The sequence below is a fragment of the Fukomys damarensis genome, unplaced genomic scaffold, assembly GCF_012274545.1.
Source record: "Fukomys damarensis isolate Sample0158 unplaced genomic scaffold, DMR_v1.0_HiC HiC_scaffold_27, whole genome shotgun sequence".
NCBI classification, from domain to species: domain Eukaryota; kingdom Metazoa; phylum Chordata; class Mammalia; order Rodentia; family Bathyergidae; genus Fukomys; species Fukomys damarensis.
In genome coordinates this window covers 23,302,299-23,308,739 of record NW_022900939.1, presented here as the reverse complement: position 1 = coordinate 23,308,739, position 6,441 = coordinate 23,302,299, and the positions used below count along the sequence as shown (strand labels likewise).

General features: G+C 53.0%; 1 long non-coding RNA gene across 1 annotated transcript in view; it reads right to left on the bottom strand.

The window, feature by feature from the left end:
* Positions 1-6,375, bottom strand: part of LOC104870364 — an 8,914-nt gene extending 2,539 nt beyond the window's left edge. Inside the window, exons 1-2 of the long non-coding RNA XR_782523.2 lie at positions 6,146-6,375; positions 4,454-4,591 (exon numbers count right to left, since the gene is read on the bottom strand). This is a non-coding gene — a long non-coding RNA (uncharacterized LOC104870364). The remainder of the gene's footprint in view (positions 1-4,453; positions 4,592-6,145) is intronic.
* Positions 6,376-6,441: the final 66 nt, after the last annotated feature.

The following is a 6,441-nucleotide window of genomic DNA, read 5'->3' as shown; positions in this document are numbered from 1 at the left end:
CCCTCTTTTTTTTTTTTTTTTTTGTACCGGGGATTGAACTCGGTCCTTGCACTTAAGGCAGGCCACCGAACCGCTGAGCTAAATTCCCGGCCCAATACATACTTCACTCTTCACAACTCCCACAACAGGAAACTGGACAGTCAGAGAGGCAGTCCTATTGTCCCTCCGGCCCTGGCGGTAGTACCTGGAAAATCCACAGGCCTCCCTGCCCTGGGTGAGCTGGCTGGAGAGGCTCCTATGAAACTGCGGACCGGCAGGTGGTTGGCTCAGACCCACTGGGCAGCTTCGTGCCACCCACCCCAGTGGTGTGCCAGCACAGGGACCCTGCTGGACTCACAAAGGTTACAGCAGGGTAGCCCGAGAAGCTGTCATACACTGAAAAGACAAAGGCTCAAAGGACACAGATGAAGCGGGGGTGGGGGGGTGAACATGCCAGGAGCCTGGGACACCACGTAGGGTCGTAGAACCGGTGACTAGGGATCTGTACACAAGTGACCAGCAGAAGCAGCCGCTCTGCACACCCCTAATGTCCCCAATAGATAAACTGGCCACGCCCATCACAAGACAACAGAAAACAAGCTTGATCTGTGATCAAAGGCGGCTTCCTGAAGGAGGGCCCTGCCAGGCTCAGTAGGAGAGAGGCAAATGGAGCAAAGTGAGAGGTGTGGGGACAGCACTGCTGTGACCTCACGCCTAATGGACGTGAACAGCCTTGGCCAAAGGGAGATGCAGACCCTGGGACAGTCTGACTGCTCACACTTCTCCCTGGCATGGAGGACCTTTACAGCCACTTAGCACTTCCTCCCTGCATTTACCCCACGTTTCAGAGAAGGCAAGATGGTTACCTAAGTTCACTCAGAATGGAGCTGCAGGACCAGGCTGGATCTCAGGATTTCGCTTTCAAGTACTAAATTCAGAGCCGGTGATGACTGATCACCCTCGTCGCCTTTAGCAGCCTGCAGGTGCTGATCCTGCTGCAACCAGTAGGGGGCAGCTGAGTCCACCCTTTCCCAGTACTCCCTTCCATTCCCAGTCCACACAACCTGGAACGTGGTCGTGCCCAGAGACAATCTGAGACACACAGGGTCTGGGCTGCACACCTAACCCCATTCAGAGCAAGCACCCTGACTCCAGCCACCAGTGCTGGGGCATCCCAGACCTCCAAAGCACCTGACGTGGAGATTCCCTGGGATTCTCCAGCTTGGTGATGAGGGTGCTTTCCACAGGTCAAGATCTGGAAACAGATTCTGAGGTGAAATTTGTAAGTTCTGTGAAACGACAACTTAGTCGAGATATTTAAAGCCAGAGCTATTTGGGGAAATTGAAGAAAGTATAGTGGGTTCCACCGAGTGCCCACGGGAGCAGAAATCCCAGGCCTCTACCCAGCCAGTCCCTCCTCAGCAGCTGTCCCAGTCCCTCTCTTAGGGCTCCTATCCCAGTCCCCTGAGTATGCTGGGTAAGGGCTCCACCTCTGAGCCACACCTCCGGCCTCCTGGTTTTACCTCCTAAACAATTTGACCCAAATACTCGTTGCAGCAGGAAGATGATGTAGTCCCAGCTCTTCCCTAGGACTTCTGCCATCTGCCCTTGGCCTCGTTCGGGTGGGAGTGGCAGTGATCACTGACCCCCGAGCCAATGAGCGCAGGCCTCTCCCGCACAACGTCCAGGTCAGCAGGCGCCACAGCGCGTCCGCTCTACCCACAGTAGCTGGCCCCACGCACAGACTCGGGGATGGCGCTCAGTCAGGCCAAGTCGTGTCAGAACAGAAAAGGCTCCTACAGAGGTTCAAGGACAGTTTCGTGCTCAGGTGGGGACACGCAGAGAGAAGCAACCTCTGGGCTAAGGACGCTGCTGCTGGCAGCCACCTGTGTGGAAGTGGGAGGCTCTGCAGTGGGGCTGTGGCTGGGTCCCGGGAAAGGGACAGCATTTCTTGGACCCTGTGTAAGCCAAGGTGTAGGAGATGGTAGCATGTCAGCGTATGGCTGAGCCCGGCCCACCCCCGGTGAGCTGTCCCCAGGGTTCCTGGTGGTGGTTTGGAGAAGCAGCTAGAAGTGGTGTCCAGGAAAGCTGAGAGTTGCTCAGTGAGCACTGGGGAGGAGGAGGACCGAAAGTCTCTGGACGCACCAGTTTAGCAGTGGCAGGTGAGGCCTATCGGACAGGGCCACCCATTCCACTGGCTTTCCGTCTTCAGGGGCCCGGACAGTCAGGATGAGCCACTCAGATGGGGAGGACAGGATGGTCAAATGAGCGTTATGACAGAGACAGAGGCTGCAGGAGACAGGCAGTGAGCCAGTAAAGCAGGGAGACAGGTGGAGGCAAAGCTCAGAAATAGGGTGTTCAGGAGGACTGGGCGCTGAGGGCCGAGGACAAGAGGCAGAAAACTAGATGCTCAAAAATATGGTCTTACAGTCTTAGACTATGCCTGAAGTACCAGCACTGGGGAGGCTGAGGCAGGAGGATTGCTGTGAGTTCGAGACCAGCCTGGACTATAGGCATTCAAGACAGCCTGAACTGAGCTACATAGTAAGATCCTATCTAAAGAAAGGAAAAAAAAAAAAAGACTGAGGGAACAGTATCGCAAAGTCCTGGGAGATCTGAATTTCAGGGATTGATACTATCAAACTTGTACCCCGCAAGGCATGGCCTGAGGTGGGGCCTGCAGAGGAGGAAGCCCGGTGGGATCTGCCCTGACAGTGGCCAGAAAGGATCTGAAAGGACCAAGTCCCCACAGACCCCACTCACAAACAGACAAGGTCAGATGCTTGAGCAGCCCTTTCCTGTCTGAGGATTCCCACCTTCTCTTGCCTTTTAACTGACTTGGAGCAAAGAAATGGGAGCAGGAAAGGCAGGTGGGCTGGTCCTGCCACCCTGCTTTGTAGAGTATGACTGGCATCCCCACCCTCTCCTACTGCCTTCTGCCGCCCTTTGGTACAGGAGGCTCCCTTGTTCTCCCCCTGCCCACGCCCAATGTCCCAGTCCCAGCCACTGTCCTCTGTCCTCCTAGGCTCCTGACCTGGCTCCCCAGGACAGAGCCAGGCCTGCCTCCTGCCACAGCATTTATGGGGAATGGCTGACAGATGAACTACCTCCTCCCTTTCCTCTTGTCACTCCAAAAACAGCAGAGCGCCTGGTTGTGACCTTTGCAAAATAACAGTGATGTCACAAACACATACTGAGGTCTGCTGCATGCCAGAGTCTCTGTGGTCACAGAGATCGGGGACACACGGGACAATCCATTTCAGGGCTGGGGAGGCCTTGCTGAGACATGACCTTGGGGCACAGCCCTGAAGAGCTGAAGGTGGGGTGGGCTAGGCAGCACTGTGTGAAGCGTATTACTCAGAGTTAAGAAATGTCAGGGTGAGAAGGGGCCCCAGCGTGGAGCCAGGAAGCTGGAAAAGATCTAGAGCTTGGCTTTGGTTAACTGTAGATGCTGCAGCAGCCCAACAGGCCCAGCTTGGCAGGAAGAGGCAGCTGGGCCTGGGGGTGGGGCCAGCTTGTTTTGCTCCTCTGGCTGCTGGGAAACCAGTTGAGGGGGTTGGGACAGGATGGCTTTTGGCCAGCTTACTGTGACTCTGCAGTTTCCAGGCCCAAGCAGTGTTGAGGCCCAGGGCTCAGAGGGAAAAGGCCTAGGCCCTGGGCCTCTGGCAGCATGAAGAGCCCAAGGTGTCCCAGGAGCCATAGCTCCTGAATGGGCTCATGGATGGAGGAGGGAGGGTAGCGTTCCAGCATATTCTCAAGTGGCAGCAGTAAGACTGTCCTCGAACTACCCTTGGGGTAAACGGTGAAACACCACCCTGACTCCCCCTCCCGCTTTGCTCTCTTCTCCTGGGGTTCTTGTGGGAAATCTTGGGGTCCTTCTCTGGGCTGGTGCATTATGTGTCTGAAAACAACAGCTGAGCTGGCTTCTGAACAAGATGGCAGGACAGGTGGCCCTGGGAAAGTGCTTGGTGAGGGGCTCTGGCCCTGGAATCTGGATGTTGTCTAAATTGCCCCTCCCTGTCCTTTCCCCTCCCACCCAGAGACCCTGTGCAAGCTGCATGAAAAGGAGCAGGCTGTGGCCACTGCCCAGGGAGGGTCATCCCACTCAGCCCCGCCCGGCGACCCAAAACCTTAACTACAGTGTTCCAGAACAGTTTATTTTAATCTACAGAAATTTGCTGACACCTCCCTGCCCTTGTTCTCCACCAGGGTGGAGGTATTTTTAGCCTTATTTGTAGAGGAAGAAAGTAGAACCCAGACCCAGTGTTTTTCTACAGCCCTGGCCCCCTAAAAGCAGGACAGGGTCTGTGTGATTTTTTTTTTCTTTTTTTAATTAAAAAAATTCAATGCTGACGAAATTTCAAGTTGTCACAGAAGGTTATTGGGAAGATTTTCAATTAGCAATAATCACACCTCAGATAAACCTAAATGAGTACGATTCTGCCACCAGGCAAAACTTGTATGGTTTTCTTACCTTTTCTCAAATACACTCTTTTCCCAAAGAAAACCAGCTGTGTGGAACTTGGAGACCAGGAGAGCTTTCAAACACAGACTCCTTGAAAGGGTAATTTTGTCCTTGAAGACTGAGGGGGTGGCCAGGGCAGTTCCAGACCTGAATGAACAAAGGAGCCTTATTTCTGTGTGATGGAGAAATTGTGTTTATAGAATAACCCTAGGCTTTGTGTGTTGCCAATCATCCCTACTACTACTTTTTTATTTTTAAGACAGGTTCTCGCTGTATTTTAGGTCTCACTGTGTTGCCCAGGCTGGCCTCAAACTCACAATCCTGCCTGGGCCTCCAAAGTGCTAAGATCATGGGTGTGAGCCACCATATCCAGCTCCTACTCCCATTCTTTTGAAAAATAAAATGTAAAATAATTTCTGGGATTTGGGAATGGTATGTGTAAATGAAGGAAATCTTGAGACGAGATAAAATCAAGGTAAAACATCAAGTTGGGCCCTGCAAGCAGAACAGTAGTGACTGTGCACCTCCCCAACAGCCGGTCAGACAAATAAAGGGCTGACTCCTCAGCCTGGTATTTATTGCAAAGCAGCTGGGAGGCTTTGGTTTCATGAACACCCCCCAGCTTTCTAGAACATTCTTGACGATTTCCTTTTTCCTCACTTCTTTCATGCCAAATTACCCACCCTTGGAAATGTTGCCAGAATAAGACTGGTGGAGCAGTCTTGGAGAAGGCTGTGTGGCCAAAAAGCCTGGCTGAGAGTCACAAAGGAAGAAGCTTAGGCTTGCCACATACTTGACCTGTGTTGACAGTCACATGAGTCACCAGTTTTCCTTGCAGCCTGGGCCCTGCCCTGCCTGTAGATGCCATCTTACAGAGGCAAGTGGAAAATATTTTCTCAGCTTCCTTCTTGTTGTTAAGGGAGCCTGTTGTCTGTCACAGGGTGGTTCTGTTTGAGTTGCTGTGGGTGGTTATCCTGGGAGGAGACTTCCTGGCAGGACTGCTGTCAGATGCCATTCTTATTCTGGCTACTTGGATTGTCCCTCCACCTTCTACCTTGTGGCCACTACCAACTGATTGACCCTCATGAGAATCTCAGACTGTGGTCCCCCTGAACTTTGGCCCTGCAGTGATCCAGGAGATGCCAGCTGTCCTCTTCCTTTTCAAAATCCTCACTAAACACTCAAACCTGCCTATAACCCCCACACTTGGGAGGCTGAGGCAGGACGGTGGCCAAGTTTAAAGCCAGCCTGAATTGCAAGATCCTGTCTCAAAAAAAGGAAAGAAACACCCAGGTCCTCAGGTCCTTCCTGCCACTTAGAGGAAGTGAATCCACCACGTTTGCTTTAGGCTAGGTTGGGGGCTACCTTGACCTGGTGCCTCTAGTAGTCATTAAATCCACAGCCTGAGGCACATCACAAGCCAAAAACTGCTGGGGGGCAAATGCAGCATTTTTTTTTTTAAACCCTATCCCTCGTCCAAAAGTAAAATGAATTGAAATCCCAACCCATTTGGTCCTACAGTCCTGTCACTACACGTATCATTTTCCTCACAAAATGTTGCTTTTATTTTGCAACTGCCTTTTCCCAATTAATATGGCCCCTCTCCCATGCTGCCAGGCCCCAGCTCCGTAGGCAGAGGCTCCCAACAGCTGCTCCCCTCCCTAGAGTAGCTGTGGTCCTATCGCTCCCGTCATTTCTTACGTATTCCACCCCAGCAGCAGGGTTAGGTCTGCAGGGAGTACTTCAGCTCTTCAGGTCCCTGCTAACAGTGACAAACCAGGACTTTCGTCAGGTTCTGTTTCCTCTGAACCTTTTCACCCAGGTGCTCCGGGCCCTTTGTTAAGTAACAAAGCAGGAGTCTGCCTGGATTTGAGGAGTCTGGTCTGGGGTGAGGGACATTGGGGGTAGACAAGAAGGGCGCAGGCAGCCCTGCCCCCACCCCGCGCCCTCGGGCGTTGACGTCACCGGCAGAACACGAGGCGGGGCAGTCACGCGCC